We start from the raw sequence: 17,229 nt of genomic DNA on the forward strand, positions 1-17,229 counted from the left end.
ATTGGGTTGGTCTCAATTATTAATCCTTTCCCCACTATCGGTGGCTCTTGTCTGTTTGTCATGACTTCCTGCAGTGGGAGAAAGAGTCCCCCAAGCAAGGATGATAGTGAAAGCTCCCATCTCAGAAAATACCAGCATTCAAAATGGTGGACAAAAAAGGTACCCAACTACATCCAGGTCTAGGATTGCCCCAACCCCTCGTCCCAGGGAGATGATTCTGCCCTCTCTCTGATCTAACAGATTAACAGAGTTGGAAGGGACCTTGCAGGTCATCTAGTCCAACCCCCTGCCCAAACAGGAGACCCTACATCTGCCTCTACCTAGGATTGAACTCACAACCTCCTGATTGTGAGACAAGAACTCCACCTTTAGGCCACTGCAGCTAGGCAGGCTTCTTATTCTGTTTGGCCATCCTAAGTAGCAACTAGGAGGACCAAGAAGAGGAAGAGAAGGTGAAGCAAGATCAACCATCCACCCTTCCCCCTCCAGGTCCCTTTTGCTGTTATTGGAAAATGAGGAAGAATTTCTGATACCAACACTCCAACTCTCTCCTGTTTTAATGCTCTATATCAGAGGTGGGGAATGATGGCCCTTTTGTGACTTGAGGACTTCAACTGATAGAAGTCTTGAGCCAGCATGGGCCAACTCTCCAACTGGATAACAGATTAACAGAGTTGGAAGGGACCTTGTAGGTCATCTAGTCCAATCCCCTGCCGAAGCAGGAGACCCTACACCATTTCTGACAATGGAAGTCCAATCTCTCCTGGAAAGCCTCCTGTGATGAAGCTCCCACAACTTCTGAAGGCAACTTCTGTTCCATTGGTTGATTTTTTTCACTGTCAGAAATTTTCTCATTTCTATTGCTTTGGAAAACATGCTGAGCCCCTCCTCTCTGTGGCAGCCCCTCAAATATTGGAAGACTGCTATCCTGTCTCCCCTGGTCCTTCTCTTCCCTAGACAAGCCATGCCCAGTTCCTGCAATCGTTCATTGTAAGTTTTAGTTTCCAGTCCCCTCATCATCCTGATTGCTCTTCTCTGCATTCTTTCCTGAGTCTCAACATCATGGAGACTGCAATATAATGTGCTTTGTTTCAACCAAAGCTTTATATGGGCGAAAAATCTTCCCTGGCACAAGCCCTATTCATCTGAAGATAAGGAGATGCACCAACTACCAGGAGATGACTAATTTTCACATGTTCGTTATTTCACTCAATTAGAACTGCACTAATCAAGCAGTGGTGTTTCATGCCTCACTGCCAAGTTTAGCAGGAGGTGTGAAAACCTCCGCTTTGGCCATGACTAATTTCTGAAATCTACCCTCATGGGCTGCTTAACACCCACCCTGCCAGCAGCCAAATCAGACAAAATGCAGGGGGGAAACCACCTCTCAATTTCACACAACCCAGGAGGAGAACTTGTATTACCTTTGCCCTTCTATAAAGGCAATCCCCGACGTACAATTCAATCTATCAATTCAGTTTATTACAGCCTTAGACCAGCGACCAGGACAAATGAAAACATCCTAGTATCAAATAATAAGTAACAGCTAAAATCTATGATAAAATCCAGTCTGTCAATTACAGTTGGTATAAGTATACTAAAATTACAATCCATATACACTGAGTGGCCTGTAGTCAGTTTAATACTAAAAGGGAAAGGAAAAAGCAGTGCAACAGGTTTGCCACATTTGTTGTAGAAAAATGCAACGGTGGGTTTGACACGTTTCCAACGCATCCCCAGGGCTGCTGCGCGGAATTTAGCCACCTGCGCTATAGTGATGGACTCTTCGTCCTTAAGCAGCCACTGGAGATAAGCAGGGTTGGAATGACCTCGCCATCCTTGGATGTTTTTTCCTCCGAATCTCTCTGTAAAAGGAACATCGAAGGAGCAAGGTGACCACAGTCTCCACTTCTCCTGAGCCACAGGAACATTTTGGCTGCTTGGCAACTGACCTGCTTTATGGCCTTTTACAGTATCTCATGGTCACATCACGGCAATTTATGGTGTTCTTTTATGGTGTTTATTTCTGGTTTCTGAATGGCATGAGTTACAATAGTATTTCCAGGCTCAATTACAACTTACAATTGAGCCTGGAAATAGTATTGTTAAGTCATGCGCTCATTAAGGGGGAGGGGTCACCATACCCCATGTTCAGAGGTGACTTCAGCATTCACCTTCAACATTCAGCAGGTTCTGGCCAGTTCTGGAGAACCGGTAGCGGAAATTTTGAGTAGTTCAGAGAACCAGCAAATGCCACCTCTGGCTGGCCTTGCCCCTATCTATTCTCTGCCTCCCGAGTCCCAGTTGATTGGGAGGGAATGGGGATTTTGCAGAATCCTTCCCCTGCCACGCCCACCAAGCCACGCCCACAGAACCAATAAAATTTGAATCCCACCACTGCCCATGTAATGACCTAAGTTAAGTGAAGGCAGCTGCTGTAAAATGAATACTGTGGTTGTTCAGTGAATCCATTGTCCTCAAAACAGAAATAAAGATCAGTTTCCAGCAAACACCATAAATCGCAGTGATGCGACCATGGGATGCTGTAAACGGCCATAAAGCAGGTCAGTTGCCAAGCAGCCAAACTGTGATCAGGAAAGTATGGGAGGGACATCAGAAGTTGTGGATTCAGGTCATTTGTAGCCCCAGGGAGGTCCATTAGAACTCCAAATGGTCACAAAATGACTGGCCGTAACTTAAAGGCTACCTGAACTTAAGAGATGTTTCTCAGGCATTTCCTTATTTGCGAATTATTATAATAAAATATCCATTTACTATTCCTACTTCATACTTGTGTTATTTTACATTTAGTGACAAACGATGCTTTACTCTAGAGAGACATACGTTTTGAAGGGACTGAGAATAAATATAAACTAGCAATGGGGTGAAAACTGTCAAAATTATGGGTCAGGACATGAAGCCTTACAGATTAAATGTTGATTATTTCAAAGCTTTGCAGGACATGCTCTTTCATTATTTGATAATGAGAGGTGAGAGCTATTAGCACACAATTATTGATAAGCAATAATACAGAAGGCTTGGGCCCAGCTTAGTGTGGCACTAGACAACTTTGGCTATTCTTATGGGATAAACACAAGACCAGGCCAAAAGTTAGCCAGGGAGAGAAGCTTTCAAGTCGATGCCAAGAAACTACATGCAGTGGCCATGAAACCACCAAGTGTCAACATCAATGAAGGATATGTTGCTTTTTAGCATATCTGACAACGGATAGGTCTCTTTGATGTTGTACCTGATATAACACAACAGTATTTGGTAACTGTCATCATCCTAATTAACATGAAACAGAAATAGCTATTATTCACTGTTATTTACAGCTACACAAATCAACACAGTTTCACTTGTCTGAAATACTCTGTCTAGTGCATTTCAAATGTATTGAACTGCAAGCTCCCTAATCCTACAGCAAACACATCAATATTGATAAAATATATAGGAATGGAAGGCATCTTGGAAGCTATTAGCTGGTATTCTGTTTTAGATCTATGTCCCTCTTTCCATTGTTATACTTTCCTTTCTGCCTCTCACTTTATCAAATAATTCTTCTTGCACTATGCTGGTTTTGTCTACGTCTCTTGTTTTTCCTTCTCTGTAGTGTTGTGTTAGACTGAGTTTTTATAATCTCATTTTTCAGTGTTTCCCAAACATCTTGGGATAGCAGATCATAGAAGCCAATGTCCAACATAGCTGAATATTAACAAGTTAGGGAAGTATAATGTAAAACATGAAGCTTTAAATCCTATGATTAAAATCACAACCCCATAAGTATTGAGATTTTGAACTAGAGTGTTAATAATAAAACTGGAATGCCAATATGAGAACCTTGCAAATTTCCATTTTTTTCTTGTAAAGAATAGCTTTGGTTTTAGGTCCCCCAGAATAATCTTTTAGTTCAAAATGCCAAGAATTCTCCCTACTTTCAAAACACTGATTGAATTAAATGTGATGTGATTTGCTGCAGACACCAACATGGTGTTGCTTGTCTCTGCTGTGACCCATTTAATTGAAAAGTGATCAATTGTCTTAGTTTTTACTTCAAAATCTGGAAGGCCAGTTTTCAACACATACTGATCCTTCTGTCTTTCTTATAGCCTAAACTAGAATGGTTTCCTTCGAGTGATTTGTTGAATGAAGTAAAATTGACTGGACTTGACACTCAACCATAAACCTCGAAAGTTGAGTTCACCTCATGCTAAATCAATACCACATCAACCACCATCAACAGTGCAAAACAGCAACTTTTGAAAACAGCCAGCCTTTGAAGGAAGGATGGACTTCCCCTTCTTTCTCCAGTGGTGCCTAAAATATGAATTTGGTACTCCCCAGATTTGCCCAAACTGAAAACAGGCTCTCTCCTTCACTTCCTCGTATATGACTTGGCACCTTTGCCAGATGTGGATTTGGACATGAACGTCATTAAGAGCCGGATCTGAGCAGAAGAATGATTTAGATGTTTTATAAATCAAGAATAATGAAGTCCAAAGCTCCAAGTAAGACTAAGTAATTATGGGATGAGACATGTGTAAGAGCAAGCTATTCATATTGCAACTGCCAGGGGACTATTGCCTTAAGGATGGCATGTCAAGCACCAATGTTGCCTATCCTTGGCGTGAAGAATACCCAAAGGATGGTGAAAATGGTGAGCCGGGGTGCCGCAGAGCCATCTTTCCGGCCGATTCTTCCTCCTTCTCTCCTTGGTATCTCCCTCTTCTCTCTTGCTTCCTTCAAATTGCATTCTTTTCCACAGCTAATTTAATCCTGACATTTCCAGAACTGAGGAAAATAAATAAGGTGCAGTTCACATTTCACCATGACTGAGGATGGTCAGGTGAATCCTTGGCTATTATAACATCCTAAATGAAAAACTTTTAGGGAGAAGGGAAGTGGTTTTATATATCTTCCCCTCTGGCTTTCGAATAGCCTGGAAGGTCAGCCTCTTCGCAAGATTTGTAGCATGCAACCCCCTCCTCCCCACCCACCCCGCAAACATTCATAATCTAGTTTAAAAGATTTATCTGCAATGTAAACAAGCCGCCCATTTGCATTGCTTACACTCCCTCATTCTTTTCCTTAACTGCGTTTACTTGCCTTAATGATAAACCCTTAATGCTAAAGATGGCAGGCCACAGAGTAGCAGGATGGTCTTTGAATGGATGTGGCTTAGCAGGAGTGCAAGCGAAGCAACAGGAACAAAAAGAGTAATTATTAAAAGCACCGAAGTCTGCATCTTTCCTTTTATTCTTTCAGAGGAATGTTTACCCCATCAAAATCACCGTTTTCAAAGCTCCACCAAGCCATCCACAAGTTACTCTGGACTTCAATGGCTTCAGGAGTGGCTCCCGGGCCCTTCCCTGCAGAAATCCCCGCTTCCTTTTGTCCAGAAATCACTAAACCAGAACGCTGTTTATTTAACGAGGCTTCCTCCACTAGTTCACCACAAATGCTTTTTATACACATGCAGGAACATTAAAAAATAAATAAATAAATAAGGTAACTCGTAATTGTGAAATGAAAAGCTCTGGCACTGTGTGTATATTATGTTTCCTCCTCAAAGTAAGTTGGGGTGGGGTGGGGGGGAAGAGAGAGGGTGCAGCCAGGTAAATATTATGAGCCTATCTTGGGTTTCTTCCTTCGGATGCAGCTCCATCCTTGTGTGACATTTGGCAGGAAAAAACGTAGCATCTTCAAATCCAGCTCAGGGCCTGCTGACGCTCTTCTCTGTTTCCTTGGCAGCAGAGAGAGAATGGCTTACACCAGTGTTTCTCAACCTTGGCGACTTTAAGTCCTGTGGACTTCAACTCCCAGAATCCCCCAGCCAGCAATTCTGGGAGTTGAAGTCCACAGGACTTAAAGTCGCCAAGGTTGAGAAACACTGGCTTACACCACCTTCTTCTGGGAAGCTTCCTGACCTCCCAGCCTGGTCTGTCGCCCTTCTGTATGCCCAGATACCACTTAGTCCAGACTCTGCTTGGCTTGTTGTTCAAATTCGGTCAATGGTAATGTCTCAGGCGCTGCTCTCAGGCCGCACTCTCTGCTCTGGTTCAAATCCTGGCAACACACCCACACATCTTTCTAGCCAAAGGGTCCCCTAAGTCCATAATGGCAAATCTACGACACGCATGCCAGAGATGGCACACAGACCCTCTCTGCTGGCACGCACACCTTTGCCCCAGGTCAGATCTCTGTGGTGTTTCTTTCATCAGCTTCTGTTTCCCTGCAAACGACGAAACAGAAGCTCACGAAAGAAAAAAATCTTACCTCTTGCCACGCTGTCAGTGTTGGGGGTGTCCCGCCTCCCACCAGCCAGCTGGTTTTCGGGTCTCTGCTGTGCATGCGCACATGTCCACGCACGCATGCACCTTTCAGTTTGGGCATGCACACTCAGTCTGGGCACTCGATGTCTAAAAGGTTCGCCCTCACTGCTCTAAGTCCATCTATGCTCCTGTTGACAAACTCTTCCGCAGAAGAGATTCAACCCTGAATCTTGTTTCTGCCGGCTGTGGAGGGGAGGGAGACACACTGAAGTCCAGCAATATCCAGAGGCTACCAGAGATGGGAAGGATAAACCAAGCAATTTTTAAAATTCAGAATCGCAAAGACTTTCTCTAAAGATACCAACCAGCGAAGAGAAGGGTAGACCTGCATTTTATCAGCTTGGCTGAAGAGTAGCTCACACGGAGCTCCACTCTAAAATCAGGAATCCATTAGCACCTTTTGTGATTAACAGAATTTATTAAAAGGCATAAGCTTTTGTGCAGATCCGTGCCTTTGAATAGAATTTGCTAGCCAGAACAAGTGTGCACATTCCTCCTGATTGGTAGTGCAGGATACCTCCTATGGACTAAATGTCTCTTCTCTATTTAAAAATTTCAAGCTGATTGTCCCAATTAAAAAAACATAAAAAATTTCCTTCTTCCCTCTTCAAGCCTTTTCTTTTCATGCTACGTCTATCACCAAACACAATCATGTCTCTTTTGCCTTTGCTCAAATGTTCAAGAAATGTTACAAGTGGATGAAGATAACAAAAAGGAGGAAAGAGGAAGAGGGGAGAAGGTCTTTAAAAATATTAAAAAATCCTCCTGAACAGCAATTATCTAGTAAGTATTTAGGTTTCTTGCTAGAACTCAAACGATAAGCATAAATGATTATTTCTCGGGTTATCCCAATACAGAAATCTTATTAATTTCCAAAGAACATATACTGTAGCAGCCAATAGAGAATTTTACACAACACACACTTTCTTCAACAATCAATAAAAGGAAAGAAAGAAGCTAAGGCAAAATCAGAATTCACATTTCACTTACAGCTCTGGAATTTATAAATAAATCATCTCCACAGGCTGATTGATGTTCCTCCATAAATAATTAATCTCTGACCTTCCATTATGGAGCTGTCTAAATTTTTCACCCTGGGAACAAGCGTACAATAAATTTTCAGATGCCAGAAAGAGAGGACAAAACAGGGCAGGGTAATATTCATTTATACATTTGCCATAAGTTTTTACTAGATTAGATTTTATTCAGCATCATTGGCTTGGTATTGGTTAGGCATCATGGGGGGTTCTTTATCCACGATCTATCTTCCTCCCCCACTGAAGCCTGTGGTTGGTTGTGAAAGATTCAACATTTCAGAGGATCGTGGCTAGAATAATGGAAGATCCACACATGCACACATCTATAGGATGTGCAGCTGTGGGAAAGACCCTCCTCGTGAGCCCCACTGCAGACTAATGATGAACAGACAATTATAAGAATGTATATCTATGAATAAATTTGAAAGGGAAAAATAAAAAAATAAAAAAAAATGAATACAAGGGACCTTGGAGGTCTTCTAGTCCAGCCCCGTGCTCAAGCAGGAGAACCTAAATCATTTCAGACAAGTGACTGTCCCTTCTCTTCTTAAAAACCTCCAGGAATGGAGCACTCACATCTGAAGGCCAGCTATTCCACTAATTAATTGTTCTTATTGTCAGGAAATTTCTCCTTATTCCAGATTGCTTCTCTCCTAGATTAGTTTCCATTCATTGTTTTTTTATCCTGCCTTCAGGTGCTTTGGAGAATAGCTTGACTTCCTCTTCTTTGTGGCAGCCTCTCAAATACTTGGAAGACTGCTGTTCTGTCCCCATTCTTTTCTCTAGACTAGAAATACCCAATTCCTGAAACCATTCTTCACATATTTCAGTCTCCAGGCCTTTAATCATCCTAGTTGCTCTTCTCTGCACTTTTTCCAAAGTCTCAAAATTTTTTTGTCATGTGGTGACCAAACCTGGATGCAGAATCCCAGGTGTGGCCTTACTAAGGTTTTATAAAGCAGTACTAACACTTCACGTGATTTTGATTCTATGCCTCTATTTATACAACCAAGGATTGTATTCGTTTTTTTGGCTGCTGCCGCACACTGCTGGCTCATGTTAAAGTGATTGTCCACTAGGACCCCAAGATCCATCTCACAGTTACTGTTTTTGAGCCAGGTCTCGCCTAATCTGTATTCTTTTTCAGCATCCTTCATGGTGGGAGCATAACTCTGCTCCACCCTCCCACAGTCATCCTGCTGTAACGGCCGTGAGAACGGGCCCATCTCCTAGGGATGCCTACCTGAGCCCCACATCAGATTTAGACCCCCCCCCTGCATCCAGAATGATACTCAGCACCCATTGAGAAAGAGAAGAGCTTCTCTGGGAACAAGGGATTGCAATTGCTTGGAAACAACGACACATCCTTCATTTCCCTGGGAGCTTCTTCCTCTCCTCTTCAAACGCTGACCAAACTCTCTCTTGAAATGTTTTCTTCCTCCCTGAACCAAAGAGCCTGCTGTTCCGAGGCATTTCTTTTAAAAAAAAAAAAGGGGGGGGGGGAGAAAAACTGTCAAATAGAACAGTTGCTGGAGGTATCTGCTCAGTTGTTGACTGACCCTGAACGCCATAAAAAATTGCCTCAGATATTCCAGTAACTGGGGCCCAATATATGCCAGAATAACTCCACCGGTCTCTCTCAAATTAAGTGTCAAAATAAATTTGTGTTTAGGAGGAGATTCTCGGTTAGCCAGCTCAGTCTATCTGTTGCTGTCCGGCAGCTACAAGTCACAAATTTTAGGGACCTGCGTAATTACATGGCAGCAACGCCAACACCCTGCAAATAGCTGTAGTTTCTCCTCCTGAGAAAAAGAGACGGAATGGAAAGAAAGTGGGGAAGGGGATCAGATTGTAGCCCTGAGCCGTCCTGAATCACACAGTTCCAGGAATTCTTTCCAAGCCCTTTACAGGGATGGCCATACCAAGCACCTGTCTCTTCTTTGCCGTCATCAAGCAATGCACTTCCTTTGTTTTGCAATTATGGCCACTTACTCCACAAGACTCTGAGTGGCTTGGTGGTCACCAAACTTCCTAGTTTTGCGGACAGGTGTGTGTGTGTGGGGGGGAATTGTTCAATGTAAATCACAGGTGCAAGTGACAGATGTGCACGGCTCCATTTGCACAAGCAGTGGGCACCCGCACGCCTGCGTGAAGCTCCGTTTGTGTGAGCAACAGGCACACCTGCCACTGGCACAAATAGAGCTTCACGCGTGCCTGCAAGGGGCCCCCGCTTGCACAAATGGAGCTGCGTACATGCATGCACCACTCAGCCATCACTCATGCAGCCCAGTTCTGAATGGGTCATGGCCCAGTACTAGGCTAAGGCCCGGGGGATTGGGTACTCCTGCCTTACAGTATCAAAATACATAATTTTTAATTAAAAAAGAAACAAGAAACAAGACCAGCAGCCCTGACAAACAGCAAACACACTGATACAAACACAACAAGGTTCCAGACACCCCCATCTCTCTCTCTCACACACACACTCACACACACACCGGGCTTGGGAGCAGAGCCAGGTCTTGGTCCAGACGACCTCCTTCACCTGCTCCTAGAAAACTCACCTGGACCTGCCCAGGCACAACTCCAAGCAGCTTTACTTGCAGGGGTGTCAAACACAAGTCCCGTGGACTGGATTCAGCCCACGGGGTGCTTAGATCTGGCCTGCAGAAACAGCAAAGGACTGACCCACATTGCCTCTGCAGCAAAAACGGAGCTCACGGGGGCTGCACATGGGCCTCCCAAGCTCCATTTTCACTGGCAGAGGGCTGCAGGAGGCCGTGGCTGCTGTAAACGGAGCTCGGGAGCCCGTTTTTGCTGGCAGAGTGCTCAGGACCCCACCGGCACCCCCGACATGAGTGGCATTGAGCTGGCCATGCCACCCTTCCCATGTCCATCCCAGGCCCCCGAGGTCAAACACAACCCCGATGCACCCTCAATGAAATCGAGCTTGACACTCCTGCCATATGGCATGTATACTGCCTCACTGTGGTCCTATAGATGTCCTTCCTTCCCTCCTCCCAACCCAACAGGGCTGGCCATGGTAGACGGCTCATGGGCAGCTCTTGCCATCTCCAATAAGGGTGAGAAGTCTTTGGCTGCCTTTCTGACCAGGAGACAGGCTCCAAGGAAGATGAGCTCCCACTTGTGGTCAGTCAGCTGCCCTCTGCCTTCCTCCAAGTGCCACATCTGGTGCTTCGTCTCCTGAAGCATCTTGGAAAACCCATGCGCATCATGGGATCAGCAGAGAGAGCGGAGAGGCCACGTGGGACTAAGGTGGCCTCAGTCACCTGCTTACTGAAGACTGCAAATGGGATCTCAGCTAAGCTGCCTGACAAATCCAAGACCCCAATCTTCCTGACAGCAACCTTTGGCCTAACAAATCTTACCTGTCAACTCAGATTTTTTTTTTTCTCCCAGTGGTGCTTTTGGGCACAGGAGACAAATCTCATCTGCATCTATGGGAGTTTCCCACTGAGGAAAAAAAAACTGCTGCTGCAACAAGAAAGAAGAAAAAATTCAAATTCCTTCCGTTCCTCTCCTGGCATTTTAGAAGTGTGTAAATTCAAGGTTAAACCTTCCACTTCAGACCGCTTTCATTTAGGTCTGTAGAAACTGCCAAGAAACCTGTTACACCTAATGCTGTGCGTTCCCTTTCTTTCCCTTCAAGCAACTCGCCTTTTCGAAACTTCAGACAAGAGGAAGCCACCCCCCCCCCAAAAAAATATACAAGATTTCTCCCCAGCTTGGCAGTTTTTAATGCCACACACACATCAGACTTCTACCACTAGAAAGCAGAGAGCTGGCTTTCAAAATTGCCAAACGAATTCAAAATCAATCTAGAAAAGAAGATTCGAATGAATTTGAGTTTCATTTGATTAGGCAGTCTAACTTCAGTGGATATTTCTCCAGTTTTTCTTTACTCGTTCTCACCCATTCTGATCTAAGAAAGTTTGCTTTCATTGCTTTTCCCCCCTCAGATGGAATGCAGGGGGAAACCAGGGAGGAGGAGGAGAATTACTAATTGTGTATGCAGTTCAACAGGTAGTGAGAGCTGTCCAAAAAAGCATGCCCAGATGTCCCTTCACCATACAATCTTCTCTTCAGTTATCTGCAGCCTACCTCAATGTGTGTGTGTGGGGGGGGGGGGGCTGCAGATGGCGGTAAGGATGAGGAGTTCAAAATAAGGGAAATCAAAACTCTTCATTTAAAGAAATCTAGGAAGAATTTTAAAACAGAAAAGAGCCAGAAAAGCAGAAACCTTCTTCATGAAGGGCATATGCATCAGAGAAACTGTAAGGCAGGGGGGGTCCAAACTTGGGAACTTTTAAGACTTGTGGACTTCAACTCCCAGAATTCCCCAGCCAGATGCTGGCTGGGGAATTCTGGAGTTGAAGTCCACAAGTCTTAAAAGTTCCCAAGTTTGGACACCTCTGCTGTAAGGCATACCTGGGCAAAGCATGAAAGCAAGCTCTGCATGTACACTGGGACAATTGCAAAGTACTCCGTTTTTCAGCAGAATGTCAGACCACCTTCAGTTACATTGGTTCTATACTATAAATTCACGGAGGAAGAAACCAGGAGGATCTGCAGGTGGAGGATTTCTGAGAAGCTGCCAAAAAGCTTCCACTTTCGGCAACTTCGATCAGGGCAGCAGCAGGGAGCAGCTGGCTGAGAAGACTAACTGGTAAAAAATGGATAGAAAGAAATCAAATAAAGAATTATGGATTATGTTACAAATCAAGCCCCAATGCAAAATTCACGTCTCCCAGATTTATCTCTGCTTGCCTTGCATCAGGTCAGCTGCTGCGGAATCAGAGGCAAGAGTGAATTCAGTGGGGAATAGAAGCTGGAACCAGTCCAAACAGGTCACTAAGGAACTAGAGGGAAGGATCCGCGAAGGGCAAACCTTGCAAAATCACAATTTTTAGACAAAGCTTGGAACCAAAGGCAGAATACAGGGGATTGGGAAGAGGAGCAAAATGCCCACCCTAGGAAGACTAGGAGGGTGGGATTCACTTTTGGAGGAAATCAATCCTTCACTCCAGAAAACCGGTTTGGGCATTCACTCTTCGGGCATTCACATGGAAGCAAATACCCCCAAGGAAAAGCTGGCTCTCCTGAAAAATATGGCACCTTTCAAAAAATACATTTTTTTCTGATAATAATTGGGGCCACGCCTATTATGAATCCGACTTGCTGTGTATCTCCATGGACATCACTGCCAAAATAAGCTTAGCACTTAGCACTTATATACCGCTTCATAGTGCTTTTACATCCCTCTCTAAGCAGTTTACAGAGTCAGAATATTGCCCCCGACAATCTGGGTCCTCATTTTACCCACCTTGCAAGGATGGAAGGCTGAGTCAACTTTGAGCCTGGTGAGATTTGAACTGCCGAACTGCAGGTAGCAGTCAGCTGAAGTAGCATAAGCTGCAGTCCTATCATCTGGGCAATCAATAATAAACCAGTGTTTTTTTTTAGTCCTGGGGAGTTTAAAATGTGTGGACTTCAACTCCTGGAATTCCCCATCCAGTATAGCTAGCTGGAGAATTCTGGGAGTTGGTCCACTGATTTTGGCAGATTTTATGAACAAATACTGTGCACAAAAACTGGTGAGGTCAAATGTACCTTTTGGCTGATACCTTTCAGCACAAAGCAAAATGCAACTGAGTCTAATTGCAAGCTGACATGTCCAAATCCCCTTTGGATACTGAGATCAGAGGAATCCACATCAGTCAAAAAAAAGGCATGACTGAAAGGGAAAAGAGTTGTGAGTCAAATCCACATGGGAATCTCTTTGCTTATCTGAAAGTCAGCTAAAACAGATCTTTCCACTAAGATCTCTAGAAACAAAGAAGGATCATGGTTCTTCAGGATCCATCTAGTCTAGTGCTAATGAACCTTGGACAGATGTTCAAGCACCTATGATTAGGGGCCCTAAAATTACTATTCAAAATGTGCCGGGGGGCGGGGGGGGGACTTACAACATTCAAGAGTTCTGCTTCCTCTTTTTAAAAACAAATATTTTACAATCAGGGTTGATGAAATAGGCTTCCAATAGTTAGAGATGACAATTGTATTCTTTTTACTTTAAACCTTTATGTCTACAGAAAAATTGTACTAATTCCCCAGTGAATTCATTTATACTAAGAACAACCAATACATGTTCCATTTTAGTTCTGTAATCAAGAGAATACTCAATTTAAATATATGCACTGCCCATTCGGAATATACCATTTGTAAACAATAACAGTCTTAGCCATTTTCTTGAAGACTGCCATACTGCAGAAAGTGTCTGCTTCAAAATGAAATTATACCCATGGTTTTCTAAAGACCACTAAATCCGTGGGTTCAGTTCACGCTGTCTACATCTTAATGGACTTCTGACATCCTAATAGAGGACACATTGATACCATTCAAGAATGCAACAAGCCTTAATAGTATAGGGATTTTCCAATGCAACGTAATTCTTTTGATTTGCAAACAAGGCCATAATGCATCAGATACAAATATAATTTTTACCTTATCAAAGGGCATAGCGATGTGCAATTTTTAAGGAGAGCATTTGAGTTTGGCCTATCAAGAGTTAAGAGGTAACATTTCAGACAATACCCCTTCCCAACAATGACAAGCTATGTACGATGCAACAAAGTGTAACAATCAACTTTGAGGACAACATAGGAGGATTTGTTTGTTTGTTTTGTTTTGTTTTTATTGGATTTAGATGCCGACCTTCTCCCAAAGGACTCAGGGTGGCGTACAGGGGTATGGGGCAAGACAGACCATGAATGGTGTAGCAAGATGTTTAAAATTATGATCACTAGCCAGTGTGTCTCCTGGCGATTATCATGTCTGTTCCAGGCAGATAAATATCTAGGCTCCTTTCTGGTTCAAACAATGACTTCATTGTTATGACCAGATGAGTATAAATCTTTCAGGAATCTGCAGCCTGTGCTAAATGCATTTGGGTCATGTACGCATCCTTACACTTTCCCCAAAGGAGCCTGTTGAGCATCTTTGAACTTCCAGTGGTGAGCAAACCTCCTTCACTCAACCCATTAATCTCTAATTGGATTAGCCAGTGAGCATTGATTCCCTTACTATCAGATCATGCAAAGATTTTTGGAGAAACATCAAAGGGGAAGGCGGCCTTAGCTTTTTTTCCTTGGCCTTTAGGGGATTTTTTTCCACTCGAGTTGTCTAAAAAACCTCACACAGATTTCTACCAAACATGGAGGAAATTCTGTTCCTGCCTCCTGGTACATATTTTTTTTAGGGGGAACAGGAAGTGGCCAAGTAGAACATTGCATAGAGTTATTAAAATAATCATTGGGTAGATAACCTGGGCTGCTTTTGATTCACTCAATGATTCTCAACCTCAGAAATTTTTAAGATGGGGTGAACTTCAAACTCCCAGAATTGCTCAGCCAGTATTCCGGGAGTTGAAATCCACACATCTTAAAAGTTGCCAGGATTGAGAAGCACAGAGTTAATTGAATCACTGTTTAATGAAATGGCCTCGTTTTCTGGGACTTACATGAAAAGTTGAGTGACATTAAATATGGGCTGGGTGTACACAACAGAAAAGGCTAAAATGGGGTGTGATGAGTGTGCAACCATTAGGCTGCGTTTCTGCAAAAGCATCTCTCAGCATAACGTCCAATGAAGGAAAGCAGGGAGGCAATTGAGTGGCACTTAAACAAAAACACCCACCCTGCTCCTAATCAATTTCACAAAAGTTGGCAGAGCAGCACTTCCCACTGGCACATGCCCAGCTGGGCATTAGTCCTGGCATTCGGAATGCACTTTTCATAAAGTGCCCTGCAGGAAAAACAAGAGGCTGATTAAAACGCTGCGCCCATCCAGGCCAAGCATCGCCTTCAACAAGTGGAGCCGGGATTTCATTCAGAAGGCTGAATGAAAAATTAAATCACGGAAAAGACAGTAAGTCTGTGCATAATCATCCTTGGATTTCTGAAGCAATGCAGTGGGCTTCCTCAGGAGTAAGGCCAATGGAGCAGACCAGCATTTAAGGTCTCAGCAAACTCCTGACATCAACTGGTTGCAACCCCATCCCTGTCTGGCCCCCATAGCAAAGGAAGCCGAGTCAATTCTTCCCACATCTCATTTAAATCAATGATTAATTGCCTGCATTCAGACAAGCCTTACCTGGTTATCCCGTCAACCCACTTTCTAAGTTTCTGCACTATATTGAGCTACATTAGTGGACAACCAGCCCCGGTTCACTCAATGGGCTAAGCTAGAAAAATAACACAACCCCATCCAGCACTTAAACAACTTAGCCGGTTGCATCTGCTAGAATTAGCTAGATCGTCACCGGGCAAACTTTAAGGCATCCCGGAGATTCATCCCAGGTCACGCAGCCTGCATCGGCCGACCAGACGGGCGCGGGAACCCCTCCCTGCTCCGAGGGAAGATCGCGCTCCCCAACCCCAAGAGCAGGTGCTTAAGAGCGTCTTGATGACCTTAGGGAACTCCGTCCGACCCTCCCCCCCCGCAGACCCCAAATTCGGACAGGCGAGGCAAACTCCGACCCCGAGGCTGAGACGGGCCGAAGCGACCGGCCGCGCGGAACGGAGCCCCCCGAAGGTTTTCCGATGATCTGCGCGGAGCCCACCCGGAGGGCATCGAAACGAGGGTCGGGACTGGGAGCGGAGGGAGACAGCCCAGCCCCTCCAGCCCCAGCAAGTCGGCCCACCCAACGGGAGCCTCGGTACCTTTGAGAGGAGATATTTCGGGTCTGGATCGGCGGGGAGTTCCCGGGGCGCCTGCCGCCTCCTTCCCCTCCCTTCTCGGCTGAGGGAAAAACTTTCTTCCGAAGGCTCCCCGCCTTCCCCGCCCGCCACCTGCTCCGCTGCGCCCTCACCGCCCCCAGGCGACAACCGACGGCCAAAACCCGGGAGGGGGGAGGGGGCACCGACCTGCCGACCTCTGAGCAACTGGGGCCAAGTTGCGCGACTGCGCCCACCGCCGCCCCTCCGAGGCCCGCCGGGAGGGAGACCCAAGCGGCTGCCGCCGCCCCGCAGCCTTTCCCAGCCCCGGGGTCCAGCGTGGCGAGCGGTGGCGCGGAGTTCCACAGGCCCCGCGGACAGAGCTCCCATCGCCGCAGCCAAAGGCGTCCGGGACGGAGGAGCCAGCTCAGCCGCCCGGGACTCCGACTCCGCCACCCCCCCCCCCAGCCGGGCCGGACCCGGGAACGGAGCCGCCACTGACCTGGGCGGGGCGCCCCGTTGTCCGCGCTGGCTCGGCCGCTCCTCGGTCTGCCTCCCGCGTCCTCGCCGCCGATGCAAAGCGGCCGCCCGGCTTCCTCGGCTGCCGGACGAGCCGCGAGCGGGGACGCTGCGCGGAAGAGCCGGGCGCGAGGCTGGCTGGCTGGCTGGGCGGGCGGGGCAGGGCGGGGCGGGGCTGCCTTGGCTTGCCGCCGCCTCCTTGGGAGCTGCCGGCAGAGAAGAGCCGCTCTCCGCGCCGCAGGCAGAGCGAGGAGGCCGCCTCCTCCCCCTCCTCCGCCATAGCAACCCTCAGGAAAGCCGCCCACCCCGCCAGGCCAGGCGCCGGGGGCTCAAGCGGCGCCCTCCGCCCCGGCGCCCTCCTTCCGGTCACCTGCGCTGGGCGCGCCGGCGGGGATGGGCGAGAAGCGGCGGCCGAGGGAAGGAAGCCGGAGGGGGCGCAGGTGTGGCGCGTCTCCCCCCCCCCTCCTCGGCCGGCACCTGCGGCGGCTCCTCCGCGCCCAAAGCCTCCCCGGCCCTCAGCGCCGCGCGGCTCCCCCGCAAAGTTGCCACAACTCCCAAGTTGGGCGAAGGGGCGGCCGGCGCCAACTCCGGGATGCGCGCTCGGGA

General features: G+C 46.4%; 1 protein-coding gene across 5 annotated transcripts in view; it reads right to left on the reverse strand.

Annotated features, from left to right (window-relative positions):
* CHST8 (carbohydrate sulfotransferase 8) overlaps positions 1-16,974 on the reverse strand; it is a 308,323-nt gene extending 291,349 nt beyond the window's left edge. For 2 of the 5 annotated variants that reach the window (XM_081963646.1, XM_081963648.1), the window contains exon 1: positions 16,607-16,974. The gene's annotated coding sequence lies outside the window, so the exon portion shown is untranslated. Of the gene's footprint in view, positions 1-4,638; positions 4,657-15,085; positions 15,104-16,110; positions 16,187-16,606 lie in introns of those variants that run through there. The other 3 variants (XM_081963649.1, XM_081963650.1, XM_081963652.1) reach the window with 3 other exon arrangements.
* Positions 16,975-17,229: the final 255 nt, after the last annotated feature.

The sequence above is a fragment of the Natrix helvetica genome (assembly GCF_964273705.1).
Source record: "Natrix helvetica genome assembly, chromosome: 10".
Taxonomy (NCBI): Eukaryota; Metazoa; Chordata; class Lepidosauria; order Squamata; family Natricidae; genus Natrix; species Natrix helvetica.